The 16,093-nt window shown below is 39.0% G+C and overlaps 1 long non-coding RNA gene across 2 annotated transcripts in view; it reads left to right on the top strand.

Moving 5' to 3' along the window:
- Positions 1–8,890, top strand: part of LOC115496207 (uncharacterized) — a 94,276-nt gene extending 85,386 nt beyond the window's left edge. The window contains exons 2-5 of one of the 2 annotated variants that reach the window (XR_012057254.1): positions 1,363–1,438; positions 1,641–1,775; positions 3,395–3,451; positions 5,114–8,890. This is a non-coding gene — a long non-coding RNA (uncharacterized lncRNA). Of the gene's footprint in view, positions 1–1,362; positions 1,591–1,640; positions 1,776–3,394; positions 3,452–5,113 lie in introns of both variants that reach the window. The other variant, XR_012057255.1, reaches the window with a different exon arrangement.
- The last annotated feature ends 7,203 nt before the right edge of the window (positions 8,891–16,093 follow it).

The raw sequence follows: 16,093 nt of genomic DNA, 5'->3' as shown, positions 1-16,093 counted from the left end.
TGGTGTCCTCTGTAGAGGAGTGTTGGAAGCACAATCAGAAATATTGAGGAAACAAGTGATTATATTCTTTAGATGTTGTCTACCGGTGGCCACACAGGGCATCCACCATGCAGGTAAGCTGAATAAACAGAAGTTAGTATTGGGAAGCCAGGATGAACAAAGGCAAGAAATGTTCTTTACCATTACTGTCACATGAATTCTGGAGATTTCCTTAATAGAGATGTTCCAGAATAAAGGTAACTGTGCCAAAAAACTACAAGGGAAAATGAGAGATCTGTGGTTACCTCAGCCATTTCTGTTGGATGCTTCTTAAGACCTCCAAGTGATTAACACAGTTCTCAACCAGTTGAATCTCAGCCCTGCAGCCTTCATCTATGCTCCATGCTGTATGACAGGGAGCTGACCATACTTTGAAGTCAGGAGACATATTTCATAAGCAGTCTGTCAGCAGAATTATTTCTGAGGCCCTTGATTAATAATGTAGGACATCAGTGATCTCGGAAAACTTTAACATCAGCACTGTACTTGGCTGAACAGAACAGCTGTTGACATCTTTGTTGCTGTTTCTTGGCTGAAGACAGATGTTTGTGAGGTTAGATGGAAAAGACTAGAGTGTATGAACACACTGGAGTCAGTAGAAAGCACTCACTGCTTTCTTACACTTATGTGGTGACTCAATCTGTATTCCAGGAGCAATATTATATTATAATTGTTCAATGGGTGGAGCCAGTGGCATCTCAGGAGCTGAGACACTCCTGATACTTTTGTATGATGTCTGAATAGTCCTCGCACGACAGAGAAAATACAAGTGCATTAGGGTAGAGCAATAAATACCAGCAACTGCTCTACTGGATTAAATTTTTGAAGGGTGCTCCAGTCTCAGAGTTAATGGAGTGGCTTAATTTTCCTTGAAAGGGTGGTCATAAACTCAGGAAAATATAATTCAAGGATGAGTGATAGTATCTGGTGTTGAAAACAGTCTGGGTGTTTTTAATGGCTAAAAAAGATTGTTCAGCAGCAGTTCAGGCATGTGAAAATATGACCTCTCTAATGCTCCCAAGTTCAAAATTATTTGCTGGGTAAGTGTCATTTGAACAACTTTAAGCTTCACAGTTTACTAAAGGATGTGTTTTGTATTCTGGTCCAAGTACGACTACACCAGAAAATGCTTTCCCTACATCATCTCAAATACCAAAAGTAAGGCAAAATTTTGCTTCACACTTCCATGAAGAGCTAAAGCCTCTCCATCCACAATAATATACAAACTACATAGTAAATCATCCTTCTGAAAACATTTCATCCACTTTGTGTTTTCAGTCAATGATTAAGGGCTTCTGTAAGTAAATATCTTCTTTCTCTCAGGGAACAAAAGTGCCCTGAGCTCACAGACACTTTCACCTTGAGGATCCCATAAGAAAACAATTCTGGGGATGGAGAGGTAAGAACACATCTCAGGAGGTCCTGCTGTTCTCAGACCTGTCCCCTCAGACAGTCCCACAGAGAGAAACATCAAAGCAGGAAACAAGTTTCATCCTGCAGAGGGAAGCACCTGTGCCAGAGGCGTGCTCGGGAATGATCAGACTATTACAGGTATAGAAATATTGCTGTGATCAGTCTTCATTCACCTTTCTTCTTTCCAGCTTTATTTCTCAGGCTGTGAACTTCTCTGCCTGCACAGGAGCTGCTTCTATAGCCCCTAAAGAAGTCACCAGGAGCTTCCTCTGTTCATGCTGTGGGGTGGAGACTTTTCCCATGCTGCCCAGTTACACGGACAAGTGAACTCAAGATTTTAAGCATTAATGTGGTAAAGTTGAGAAGTGGGGCTAGCAAGAAGTTCGGTGAGGGTGGTCATGATTTGCTGAAGATCTTGAGGTGAAGAATGGGATGAACTTGGAAAGAGGCCAGAACAAGTAAACTCACCATGTCTCTTGTGCTGAGAAATAACCCTAAGCAGAAAGCAGATCACTGTCCCCAGACTCCCGTGTCTCTTATATTGAAACTGGTATCATTTCAGCACGGAAGGAGGTTAACAACCACCTCACTTCTCTGAGCCAGTAGACACAAGGCAGAAACCTGCTGGAGGGTGCCCAGAGCTGCTCCCAGGCTACTGCCATGAGGGAAAAAAATCAGCTTGTTTTTCCTTGCTGCAGATATGAGACAGGTTTGAAGAGGTTCACTGCTGTAGGACTAACGGTTCTAAGCACTGATTAGCTGATACAGGATTAAGCATGCATTATTCCAGTCCATCACGGACTTTCAGAAAAAAGCACCCCACCACCAGGTGTAGGCGTTACTCAATGGTTTGGGAATGAAAGCATTTTTAAATTTAAATATTATAAATTCTTAGGGACAACTAATAGTTTTTTTCAAAGTTCAGTAAATTCTATTATTAAATCTGCTTTTGCATTTTGCAGCATTAAACCAATAATTATCTTCCAGATACATAATAAACCACAACCAACAAAATAGGGTCCATCAGACTGTATCATCTACTATTATTTATCTATGTTTGTGCCACAATTTCATCACTTGATCAAATAATAGTAGATTCCACAATATGTCATTCACGTATCCCCAGTTTATCTATAATGATTTTCCTCTTGTCAGCTCATTTCTTGAACCTTTGCAGAATCTGGTTTCAATAGTACTATAAACAATCATCATTGCATTGTAAAACTGGAAACTCTCCACTAAAATAGTGTTTTGATCTGGGTTGCCATAGTAATAAGTCTGTGCTCCCCTCTTTGGAGGCCTTGTTATATGAAGTATCTGTGATTTGCTCAGAATGGCCCCAGTTCATCTGTCAAAGTAGGTTTTTCCTTTTTTAAAATAATGATCTAGAAAATCCCACAGTGGCAACAAATATTTTACAGCCATAACGAGAAACATTGTATCACTCAAGCTTTGTAAATCTATGCCATTATTGCATTAGGATAAATCACTTTCCTCAGATATATTACTTAGAAATATGCAATTCTAATTTTAGAGTGAGTATTCAATAGGGGGTATTTATTTTTATGTAAAGAGAATTATTAACTTTGACTTCAAAAATACATCACATGTCAGATTGTGTTTAGAGGCCCTGCAGCAAAAAGAAAAAAACCTGAAATTCTTTCTTATTTCTATCAAAATATCACAAATATCCAGTCAGCTTCAGATTTAGTTACTCTAGTCCATTCTTAGGTGCTGATTTTTATAATGAGATCAGATATTACCACAGATTTTATAAGTGCACACTTAGATAAATGATATTCAGATACACTTGTAAAAATTAGAAGTCCTGAAAATACATCAATGGCATTATGAAAATATATAATGATACATTATTTTAAATAGGAATGCTCCAGTTGGTTACAGTAATTTGATACATGAACTATGATATTTCCTCCTGCAGGAATGAGAGTAAACAAACACTACATCAACATGCCGGTGACAGACTCCATGGAAAAAGGTGAGGACAGGGACCATATTTTACCTAAGACAAATGGTTAAGTTGGTTACTTTATGCAAGTTGCTACCAGCTACAGGATTACTTCATGTAACTCACTGTCAGCTACTGCCTCATAATACCTGACAGAGGAATATTAAAATCATCACTGGGAGAAAGTATGGAAGGTATCTATCTCTTATTCAATGAATTCTAATTAAAAAGTAATTACCTTTCTGTGAGGACTCTGCCAGCCTCAGGCCCCTCCTCACACGCAATGTTAGTTGGCTCCTTGGCAAGCAGAGGCAGATGAGCTGAGCTGCATATGCATATTTCCTTACATTTTGCCAATCACTTAGTTCTAAGTAGTGCCAGATCATGGGAAGTCTTCGAAAATAGTTTTATATCATTTTGCCAAGTGGATCCCCAGAAGACGCCGTGGGGGCAGAGGTGCTACACATCTTCTGTTATAATTGACCTGGGCTTTGAGATTTCTCTGTCATGATGTATCCCAGAAAGATGCATGATGGGAAGAAACTTGTTATTCCTCCAGCAGTGCCAAATGGACAAGATCAAGTAGGCCTGGGACTTGAAAAAAAAGCAAGAAATATTGACAGATAAGTAACCACTTCAGTAAATGACAGGCAGGCACAAGAATCTTGATTTCCTTAGGGTTCAGAGGTAATCTATTAACCTTAAAATATTTCCGTGCAAATTTGATAGATTTTTTTTAAAATGTGAAAATATAAGATGTTTAATTGAAATCATTAGATCTGTTTTGATTTCTTTTACTCCTTGCAAATTAGCAGAGTGAGAACAAAAATCCACCCATGACTAAAAAAGCTACAGCCAGACTTCATTAAACCCAAAATATTTATTTATTAGATTACCAAAAATTGTATCTGTAATATAGTTTGAGAACATTAAAGGTGTCCTCTGAGATGCTGTCATTTTTTATGGCACTGTGACTGACACTGAAATATTTGTTTTGCAATTCTTTGGACAGTAGCTCATCAAGAGCCAGGGAAATGCTAGGACAAATTGAGGTCAGTTAGGTGGGCCAAACTAATTAAGAGCAGAATTTGTCTCCCGAGCCTACCATCTCCTTGAGTGAACTCCAGCCCATCCTGATGCATGTCCTGGGGCCCAGGAGAAGCGGAATTCTCATGGGTGCTGTGTACACACACACCTGGTCCCACAGCCAAGACTCAGGGTGAAGCACTAGCTCTCCATGCTGGCATGATCCAGAACAGAAGGAATTCAGTACTCTGGATTTAGGCTCCATTATAGAGGATTTCTGTAACTTTTACTTTGAGATGTTCTCATCTTCCCTCTGTTTGCAGCTGGGAATTCTCCTGCACTGAGAGCTATCCTCTTGGCCAGAAGCAGCTTTGCTGCCTTACCCGAAATTCTGTTGACATTTGGCTGAGGTTCCAGTTAAAAAAATCATTCCTGCTCTCCCCTGTGTGTCTCCCTGCTGAATTTTTGTATCCTGCAAGGCTCTCTGGGTCAGCCACATCCAGACTCATGGCACAGCAAGAGCAATGTTGTACATTGCCTCAGGCCCTGCTAAAGAGGTTGCTGGAACAGAGAGGAAAGTGGATGAAGAGGCCAAATTCCCTCCACCTTGCAACTCTCTAGACAGCCTATATTCCTCCTACAACCCATTCTCATCTTCTGTTGCAGGACCAGCATGAAGGAAAAGCTTTAAAACAGTGGAACACAAAAGGAAACAGAGGATGAATCGCCTCGGCCTCACCATGCAGTCTACCTCCAAGCATTCTTAATTGACATCTTCCCTGCTACAGTTTAAATGGATTACACTTTGATCTATCCACCTTCAAGAACTGCACAATAATTGAGTTGAACACAAAGCACAATAATTTCCTCTTTTCTTCCCATAAATGTTTGCATATTTGTTGAAGTTTGTTACACCTTCTTAGTTACTTTCTCTGGGTTAAATTACACCACTCAATCTTCCCAAGTAAATTATGTTTTCTAGACCACTGGCTGTTTTTGTTCTTATCCTTTGGACAGTTTCTTATTGATCAGCTATTTCTGGGGATTAGTCTCTTGTTCTGCTGTCACAACAAGCCAAATAAGGTAACAGTTGGTCGTGGAAATGAGTTATGTTGATGAAAGAGAGAGGTTTGATGCTCACTGGAATTGGTGGAGGCTCGCAGGAAAGTTAATACCAGTTTGGTCCAACAGATCCATTTTTTCAAAGATGGGGTTTTAATTCTGTATCAATACTTTCTGTCAAGACCCCAACATATGCTCACCATGAAGTACATGAGTAATGCATTAAAATTAATGAAACACAATATGTAGATTCAAACTTATGCCTTCATTTTACAGAAACAGGAACTGCCTACAACATACCTACAAAACATCCCCAAAATACTGCTTAATATTTCCAATATTTTAGTATTAATTTTTGTCCTAGTTCTACTTATACATTAATAAAATTAAATTATATTCCCTTTTGATATCTTCTCTTTTTAAATTACATGACACCTAATCCTCATTTATACCAGGACTGCTTTTGGCTTGCTCTTAATAATAGCATGTAAATTAGATACAATAAAACATACTCCCACCTAAACATTCCTCTGCTCTCTCATAGTGATGTAACATAGCATTAGTGTAAATGAATCATGGACCTCAACTTTGTAGTTCCATTTGGATTTTTTAAGCTTGAGGTCTTAGCATGATGCAAAAGCAGGTACAGTTGTATTTCCAGTAAGCTGTTATTCTATTCATAATGCTGTAACATACATTTTCAAAAAATAGTAATGTAGGTTTTTCAGTGCATAATTTGGTGGCTTTGGGAATATTTGAAGAGGGAATGTGATGGACCTGGATTCTGAAATATACCTTAATCCTACTTGCTAATTATTGTTAGGCCATCTGGAGTGCTCTGCAGTCACTTTATGAGAGTTCTCTCTTGACCCATCCCGCACTTTCCATCAGCTCAGTATGGACACAGCATTATTCTGTTTTCTCATGCTGTGAGGGGTTAGGTGAGGCAAAGACTCACACACCAGAGTCTTATCCTATCTCCTAAATCTTCTTTTGTCCACCTGAAGTCTCCTAATTGTAATAGTGAAGAACATAATGGGAAGAGTATTGACTTGCTTAATTTCAAACAGGCTATGTGAATTATCTTTACAATAACTACATGTTTCAATAATTTATAACTATGATGCTATACCTGACAAAATGATTCACATAACTAGAGCAATGTGCACTTTAAGTTTAAAGTCAAGGTCTTCCTTGCTCATTTTAATGACTTCTCTTGTGCACGAGATATTAATATTCCTGTGAGCAAACGTAACACTGACTCATTAATCAATAGGGGCTGGCTCCTCTACATAATAACAATAGCCGTACTAGATAATTAACTTTTGTTCCATTTGCTTTAGTTTGTACATAATTTCCAGTGGCTGACACTGGATAATAAAAAGCTTTCCAGATGACAGACACCTTTTAAAATCCTTTTTACTAGTTTTGGAGAATGATCCACACCTACTGATATAAGTAAAATACAATGTAGGTATCTGTGTGTGTCCATGCCATACTTAAAAGGAGGCAACTGACAATAAATAAAAGATCTAATAAATATTGTAAGGCTTCAGTGAGTCCTGCTGTTAAATTGTAGCATAGTGAAGGATTTGCATTTTCCTGTCATGTAGTTATAAGGCAGACTAGAGATAAAGGTATGTCTACAATTAAATGAGTATTCTAGGCAACTGGCAGATTTCCTGAGTCCAGACTGGGGTGAGAAACACAGATGTTCCTGTACCTTTTTTTCCTCAAACACTTTTTAAATATTAGAGCAAGTTCAGTAAGTGTAGCAGCAGCAGAAACTGCTGCAGCCCTGAGAGGCTTACCATGGGGTGAGGTACAGCATTGTGCCAGAGCACAAAGGAAAAGGTAACTAAATCCAATCCTTTGCGTTACTCACTTTGCAGGAGCTGCAGCAGCACCTGCCAGGAGCCCATGGACTGTGGCACAGGGGCAGGCACACACAGCATGGAAGCAGAGCCCCAGGGCATGGGCACCCACAGGGTGAGGCACCAGGGAGGGGTGGCTCTTGGCACAGATAATTTTCTTTGCTTCCATTGTAATGGATATTTAGTAATTGGAGATGTTTCTTATGCTTTTTTCCTTAAAACAAACAAGCAACCCAAAACACACAGGGAGACAACTTGGTGTCATTAGCAGAGCAGGCTGGAGAGAGATAAATCTGCTGTACCCAGGACTTGGAGAGTTCATAATCTACTTTCCTTCCAAAGTAAAAGTAAATTTTTCTTTGAAAATAAAAGAAATCTCAAATCACTTAATGCTTTCTTTTGACATTTTACATGTTTAAATTGTTTTCTCATCTAGAATATAACATGGCATTAAATAAACCACACATGAGTGCTTTGAAAAGCAAAAGTTGAAATACTATATTTCATAGCTATCAATCTGTCTGACAAATAATGAGTTTCTGACACCTCTATATTTCTTTCTGACTGATATGGGTTGTTGGAGAAGTCAGCCTGGCATTCTGCAGTTTCAGAGATCATGGAAGTGCATTTTCTGAGAAAATAATGTCCTATTGACTTTTCTTTAACTGGATACTTAGCTGTAGACATTAGTTCTGAAATCAAATGTGCTTGTAATCCAGTGTAGAAGAGGACAGTTCAGTAGAACATGTGTCACTGTTCTCACCTGTAGCTATTGTTTCCTTTGTGATACCAAGTGTTGCAGGGCCCGAAACTCGACTATGAAAATCACTGCTGTTCCTTGACACTAACTGAGCTGCCATGATTTGTCCAGATGATAATCCCTTAGACCTGATGTTGATAAAGCATCCTCAAAAATGTGAGCATGAACCATTTGTGAAATGTTTCTGCTTTCAGGTTCAAAGATAAAGATAGCTATCACCCTTATTCATACAAAACACCCCATGCAGAGAATGCCTTGATTAAGTCTTAAATCAAAAGCTAAATCATGTGAAACAAAGAAGCCTCATACACCTGTTAGAGAAAAATGTAGGCTACTAAGTGAGCACCTATTTGCATTATACAGTATGTTCTCCAGCAGGGATAAAATACACTGAAAGTCAATGGTCCGTCAGCTTCTATATAGAAGGGAAAACATTCTTGTGTTCAAAATTGTGGAAATATCAATATTTCAAAAGGTAGTTTTACGGTTCATTCAAGCACTTATAAGAAATCATTACACTTTTTAAGAATATTGATGATTACAGAGAGGTATTTAATGGAGGAAAAGCCTTTTTTTTGCAGTTCGTTAGTTTGTGCATGTCTAATTGACTCTTCAAGACTCTTTTGCATGAAATACTAAACACAGTTTCAACCAGGTACTTTTTATATCATTTATAAGCAAACCTTATAGTAATTTCTTTTCTATGTCTCCCCAGTGAGTACTGTCAAGTTCTAGACAGAGCTCAACACAGAAAATACACAAAAAATCAGCACTTAAATCACCTATTTTTTTCCTACAACTGTAGGCTAGCCAAGGAGCTGATTTAGTAGATTAGACATTAGAGTTGGAATATGTAGGGCCCTGGACAAAGTCTGTTCACCTCAAGATAGGTTATGAGGATTGTTTCTGTGACAGCTGTTAGATACCGCTTGAGTTATCTGGGCACTAGGAGTGGAAAAAAAAAGGGTGGAAAAAAGTGTAAAAACTCAACCAGCTCCAGTGGCACAAAGCAATGCAAAAGTACCCACTGACCTGCCTGAAAGATCCCTGTCCCCAGTGGGGTTGTGTGGACTCTCCCTCCTGAGATTTCTCCCACTTACCAGGCTATGGGCTATCTAGGGCAAGAAGGGGATTATGGTACAGCTGAAAGCACAAGGATAGCTGTGCATGTGGAAGGAAGTGGCTGGGCTCTGCAAAACTGTGTCATTAAACATGACCTCCGAGGCTATTGCAAACTTCTGTGGTATACAATCAACTATTAAGTCAATGAAATCATTTGTATCAAAGATACTGTGACACTGTCTGAACACGGGAATGGAAAACAAAAAGACAGCCCTGCATGTACATATGGTCATGGTCCAGTGCAGTGAGTGTTACTGCTTGGTTTGCTGAAGCATACTGGACAAGCTTTAGAGCTTGTTATTTTTGCAAGAAGTACAGTGGAGGAAATGTTGGATGTACATTTCAGTAAAAAATGCAACCAGAACCAAGGCAAATGTAAGGCAAAGGTTTTGCAGTTTCAACATCAAAAATGACACCATGCAAAGCTCCTGTGATTACAGAGAAATATCTCCCCCTGTGAATATTTCCCATTTTTATTCATCTTGGTTCTTGCCCTGGAAGATTGAAAGCAAAATTACGGGCCTCTGTGCAGAGATCCCGTTCTCACAACATTTCTAGGCCCCATTTCGCTGAACCAACAGATGTGGATCATTGGGATGACTCTGACATGCTCTAGAATTTTAGTTGCTTAGTAGCATCCTGGGCCTTTGGGGATTTACTCAGCCTTAGTGAGAAAAGCTGTACCAGCCTTATCAGCTGGTGTGCACTATTCCTCCTTGCTCCCAGCTGGATCTGGAAGGCACTACTCCCAGCAGCTGGCTCTGCCTCCTTGCCAACTTCCATGTGGACACAAATGCATGGAGACCCTCCACTGGTGGAGACCTGGCTGCAGAACCCACGGGGCTTGATGGTTTACCTGAGGTAAACCACATGGGACCCTACAGGCCATCAGGTATTTTTCAAAAAGATCCTGGAGTCCAAAATAACATGACCCCATAGCCTGCCTATGCTTTTGTCATATTTTTTTTTCCCCCAGTTCCTTACTGTAACAATAGCACCAGGCATTTGTTCCCATATTTAGATGGAGTGAATGCATTATCTAAGGGAAAAGAACACGGAACTGTACTTGTTGACTTTTGTACTCTCTAAACACTTTTAAATTTAAACAAAAGCATTAACACTCTCCCTCTACCCCACCCCAGAAAAAAAAACAAAAAACAAACAAAAAACAAACAAAAAACCCCAAACAAAACAAAAAAAACTCCATCAAAAACCAAAACAAATCCACCCAACCAACCAAATAATAAATACCAAGAGGATTACTCCATCTGTGGTATTATTACTCACTCTCTGGTGTCCACCAGGTGGTAGGTCAGGCTGCAGAAATGTTCTCTGTTAATAGCAATACAGTTACTTTACTGATCTTCAAATTCTTCCTTAAAAACTCTATTCAGCCTAATACCAAAAAAAGAGAGAGAAATGTTTAGAGAGATAGCATGCTTAAGACTGCAGACTTTGGGGCCTTCTCTTGTCCCAGCAGAGCTGAGCACATTTCCTTGTCCCCTTGCCCTCTTCATGTGCTGGCAGACAGCCATCTGTTTGGGGCTCAGTTTCATGGTCAGTGCCCAGCACAAGCTGCTCCCTGTCCATAAACAGGACACGAGTGCTGCCTTAATATGAAGAGTGACAGGAAAGGTTTGGTGAACCAAGTGTGGGATCCTTGTCCCTTCCAGTGCACACTCATGACAGTGACACCAGTGAGTCTTCCTGAACCAGGGAAGGAGTTGGACCCATCTTTTCCACCGTTGGCATCACATACAGCTTTCCACAGCTGCCAACTCTGCAGCTGCCACAGGCTGCTTTAAATATCAAAGCCTGAAGAAGCTGAACTCCTTTGCATTGCTACTTAAACCACCTCTGGGATTGCTCAGATCTGGTGAAGCAGCATTTTACTGTTTTATGCAGTGGAAGTCCTAGACCCAAGCAAAAGATCATTAATTGAGAAAACTAGATTTCTGTTAATGTGCTGCATGAGTTCTCAAGGTACCTCTTTACTTAGAGATGAGGAGTATTCCTTTCTTCTGAAAAGTCAGATAGATGTGTGCACGTGCTGGGAGTGATCAGGGATTGCAGCCAGATTGCCTGCCCTCCTGGCTGGTTTTAGGCATATATAGTTAGAGTCTTACTCTGATTCACACAAAAAGAACCCTATCTCTCTCTCACCTGATTGCTGATAATTTTTTTTTTTTTAAGAAATAGACTCTTATCTTTCCACATGCAAATTGGTGTCTCCAGAAGTGTCCATGCAAAGATTGGTGCTACCTAGCAGCAGCTGCAGAAATGATCAATGAAGATGTATCTTCACTTTGTCTATCTGTAGCTGCATTAGAATGTGTTGGTTATTAAGAAAATGTAGTGCCCTCTTCAGGGGGTTTAATACCACTTAAAATTTTGCCCAGATAATCCACATCAGGATTAGTGACACTGTTAATTAAGGATTTGGCAGCAATAAATATGGGTTACCTCACAAAGGACCATTATGACAGAGTGATCCCTAAACCTGCACCTCTGCCACATATGCATTAAAAATGTCCTGCTGATGGTGTCGTGCAATGGAGCCAATTCTTTCACACTGCAAAAAACAGTTCCAGCCTTAATATATTCTTATAGGAACTGTTGTAGGATATTGAGGCTATGAAATCCATCAAGGGTTTTTCTTAACCTGCAGCTATTCACTGTGAGGAAATGCATGGCATGCTCTGCTGGGTGTGGATTGGGAAAAGCCCTTTTAGGGACATTCATCAAGGAAGTGAGCCAGGTAAGTAGAAGTTTACTGCCTTATTCTGATTCAGTCAATCCTGGAGACAATGTTGTATTTTAGGAACATGCCACTAGCACTATGTTGTGAATTTTGGAAGAAAGGATTGCCTGTCTTTACCTCCTTTGTCCCAGAAGAGTTGTCGGTACAAAAATAGGTTAAATATAATTTACTCTTTCTTCACCAATTCTTCATCTGCTGAGAGGCTGTTCTGTGGGCTTCTGATATCTCCTGCAAAGAGGTAACATGCCAACATGTTTGCACAGTAGCAATATGTATGGGAGCTTGTTTCAAAATTAGGCATTCTGGAGGACACAAAGTGGGATGGGCACAATATCTCTTATGACTCCCTGTGCAACAGCTTGGAAGTGACCATTCCCTACACTGAAGTGAGGCATTATTTTATTTTTGATACCTTAAAGCCTGTACAAAGTGCAAGTTTTAGGCAGAATATGCTGAAACTGAAAAAAGCAGACACATTTAAATTTTGCTCTGGCTAGTTCAGCTAATCCCTGCAAAACAGGAGTACTGCCAACATTAATTTTTCATCCAGCTAACTCATATTGAACATATCATCACTAGTTACTTAAAATTGAATCTATTTTTAATAGAAAAGTTGATACTGGAATATGAAACATGAAGTAACACATCATTGTTTTGCAAAAGACTAAGCTTTTAAAGATAGCATTGTAGACTGGAAACAGACTGAAAAAGGTAAAAGGTTATTTCCAACATTAAAAGTAATCTTCGTGTTCACCAAAGCCTAGATCATCTCAAAGCAGTAATTATTCACTGACTGTAGATAGCCTTATTTTGATATTTGCGGTATGTTTATTATTCATCACAGCAGATTATCACAGGATTACTGCAACATATTTTTCCTTTCAATAAAATCTTATTTTCAGGTAATCTGGACTTTTTTTCCACTCTTCACAAAATCTGTTTTTATCAGCCTCCAAGCCTGACGAAGAGCCAGTTACTTTCAGTTTCCACATGATTATGCCCTCTTGCATATCTAAAACTCCTTTTTATTTCTGTAGTGCAAAGCATATTTTAAAATTCATAGCCACCAAATGTGAGTGCATGATAGCAAGAATGGCTGCTTCTCTTTCATACTACACAGCAAACAGCCAGACTTTAAAGGCTTCATAATTAGGGACTTTACCAGATTGTAACAGAAGATGTATTTGCCTATTTTTGCTGTAAAGTCAATTATAAATATGCAAAATTCAATGTGTGAGTGACCAGGCCACACTTAGCAGACATAGTAAGACTGCAGCCAATTAAAACAGAAAAAGGTTGAGTTCTCAGTTTTCTGCCCTGTGTGTTTCTGATGATGACACAACAACAGCTGTGAACTCCCAAAGTCATCCCAGAGAGGTGGGTCAGTCTAGCCCTGCCAAAATGAAGGATTTGCCCTAAAAGCCAGATGTTCTTGCCACAATTTTCCACATGGAACTGACAAAATGGTTGCTCGGCATACGTGAATCCTTATACCACTCAATCATTTCTTTATAAGAATATCAAATCCCTTGAAGATGCAGCATAAACAGACAGGAGGACAAACAACTTTACAGCATTAATATCCTGAAATTTGTGCTTTTAATCTTTCTAACAAGACTATCTGGATATATTATCGTTAATGGAACACTTGAGAACTGTAATTGAAACAGTATATAAGTACTTTAAAAATTCTTCTTCTCATAATATAATCATTACGTGAGAAACACTAAATTAGACATTTGACTTTATTGATCTTTTCATGGACTGACAGTACAGGGAGTCATTTTCTGCCTAGGCTAATTAATTGATAGACTAATTCATTGATCACGTTCTCCATAGCATAGTTGGTATTGACAAACACTGAATCTTTTTCCATCAGTTGTATTAGTTTGCACCAATTACTTTGTCTGTTTCACTTAAGCAATTACGATAGCTCAAAAGCAACAATCAGATTCTCAGCTGGTGTAAATCCGGCTCTCTCTCCTGAAGTCAGAGAGCTGTGCAGTTTCACTGAGTGGGTTTTTTTGGCTTTTAAGATTTAACAGTGAGCTTTAAAGCACCCAAAACAACATCAAGGATATCTGAGGAAAAACCCCATCATGTTAGCTGAAACATGTTCATCATAGCAATGAATAGTAAACATGTTAAAGGCTTGTGTGCAGATGCATGACTTTGCTCAAAATTTATACATAGCCTTAGAATGCTATCAGGTGCAGAGTAAGGTACCTGGAGATACAAATAAGCATTTGGAGTCATATAAAAGTTAGATGCTCAACAGATGCACATTTTCCATACCTAGGTTATCTATAAACCAGGTCCTAAGAATATCTTGCTTCAAAGCAGCCACTGCCTTCCAAGTACATGGAACATAGACATTTCATTATATATGAAATCTCAGTTTAGACATCTGTGATTTTTTTAAAAAATATTCAACCTGCTCAAGGATTTTAGGAGAATGTAGTGGTTCCTGCAGGGCTTCCTCACTTCTGGATCACTGCTGAAAGAATGGACTCTGCTGCTTCATCTGTTGAGCAGAGACAACAAAGACTGTATCACCAACATACTGCCAAGTGAAAGGAAAAGGACCATATAGGAATTTAGTAACTTCTGTAAATTTTCAAAATAAAGACTAAGTAAAAATAAATAAATTGAACTGATGGTTCTCTGCATAGATTTTCCTTAACAAATTATTTTTCAGGTAACCCGGGGAGTCACCAGAGTACATGGTTGTTACACAAGAAGGAGACGATGTGGTGATTTTTCAGCTAACAATGAAGAAATTAGTTTCCTTTTAGAAAGGGGCCATCTCTGTCAATTTGGCCAATGTTGAAAAATGTGAGTCAGTGTAAACTTTCCATTAATCTCTGGTCTGCTTCTCCTAGGGTATTATGGAAAAAATGGACCCATGCAAGAAGTAGTCTTTGTGCTTTGAATCTACCTCCCAGCTCTGAATAATTCAGAATCCATTGAATACAGACATTAATTGTTAGACCCTTCTTTTAAAGTCTCCAATCACTTTTTCTCATCTTTGCATGCAAAAATAGAAAATTATATACTCTCCAGAGACACCAGCAATAGCAAGAAGTCATCATCAAAACCAAGAAAATTTTGCTGAGGCAGTTTCCACACACTGCTCTAAACCCAATTACTTCCTGTGCTTGACATGCTCATGGAGGCTTCCACTTTGATGCATGGTATAGGGTAAAATAAAGTGCACATTCCTCATTAAAATGAGTGTTTTTTCCTGCCATGATTAAAAAGAAACTCTTATGTGTGCCCTGTCAATGATATTTCCATTTGCCTCAAACCCATGTAGGTGCCAACATGCAGGTCATATTTGTAATTGCCTAACAAAGGGTGACCAGAGTACCACATGACAGTGAATGAACTGCTCAGGGAAAAGAGGCATGTGCAGGCAGGAGTGGATCTGGAGAACAGCCATGGCAGGGTATGATCCTCCTAAAAGAATGCCTTGCGCCCTCCACGCAGCCACAGGGAGCGATTTGCAACACACAATTCAATGACATGTAATTAAAATCGATAGAAAATTGACATTACAACCCCAAAACAAATTAAAGCACAAATTTCATCTCTGTTTCCTATTCTGGCTTTAGAAATGGAGGATCTGCGATGAAAATATACCATAAATAGGCTGATATGTATATATATGCTGGGTATGTCTTAAGCAATCTATCTTTATGTTTTACAATTATGATTCCTTACCTGTGAAAAAAGCTGTTCTACCATCTTCTTGGCTGATTTTCAGTATAGAGTAATCTGGCCTGACTCTCATCACATGTCAGTTTTAAACAGATACCTTTAGCATAGTGGGATTTTTTTTTATGATTGTCCTAACACTTGAACGACAGCATAATTTCATGCAAGATCAGGTTGTGTGGATCTGATGCCTCAGAACTTTGCAATTTTCCATTTTAAATGTTCTGTTTTTCATAATGAGTTGTAGAATATGCAAAGGCAGAATAAATCTAGCTATTCTCAAATTTTTCTCTTTTTGATATGCTGTTTTCTGTAGTAGTTATATATGCTGCGGAGCAAACAAATTATTT

Source organism: Taeniopygia guttata, chromosome 8 (assembly GCF_048771995.1).
Source record: "Taeniopygia guttata chromosome 8, bTaeGut7.mat, whole genome shotgun sequence".
Lineage (NCBI taxonomy): Eukaryota > Metazoa > Chordata > Aves > Passeriformes > Estrildidae > Taeniopygia > Taeniopygia guttata.
The sequence above is the reverse complement of the archived record's forward strand: the minus strand, read 5'-3'. Positions and strand labels throughout refer to the sequence as shown.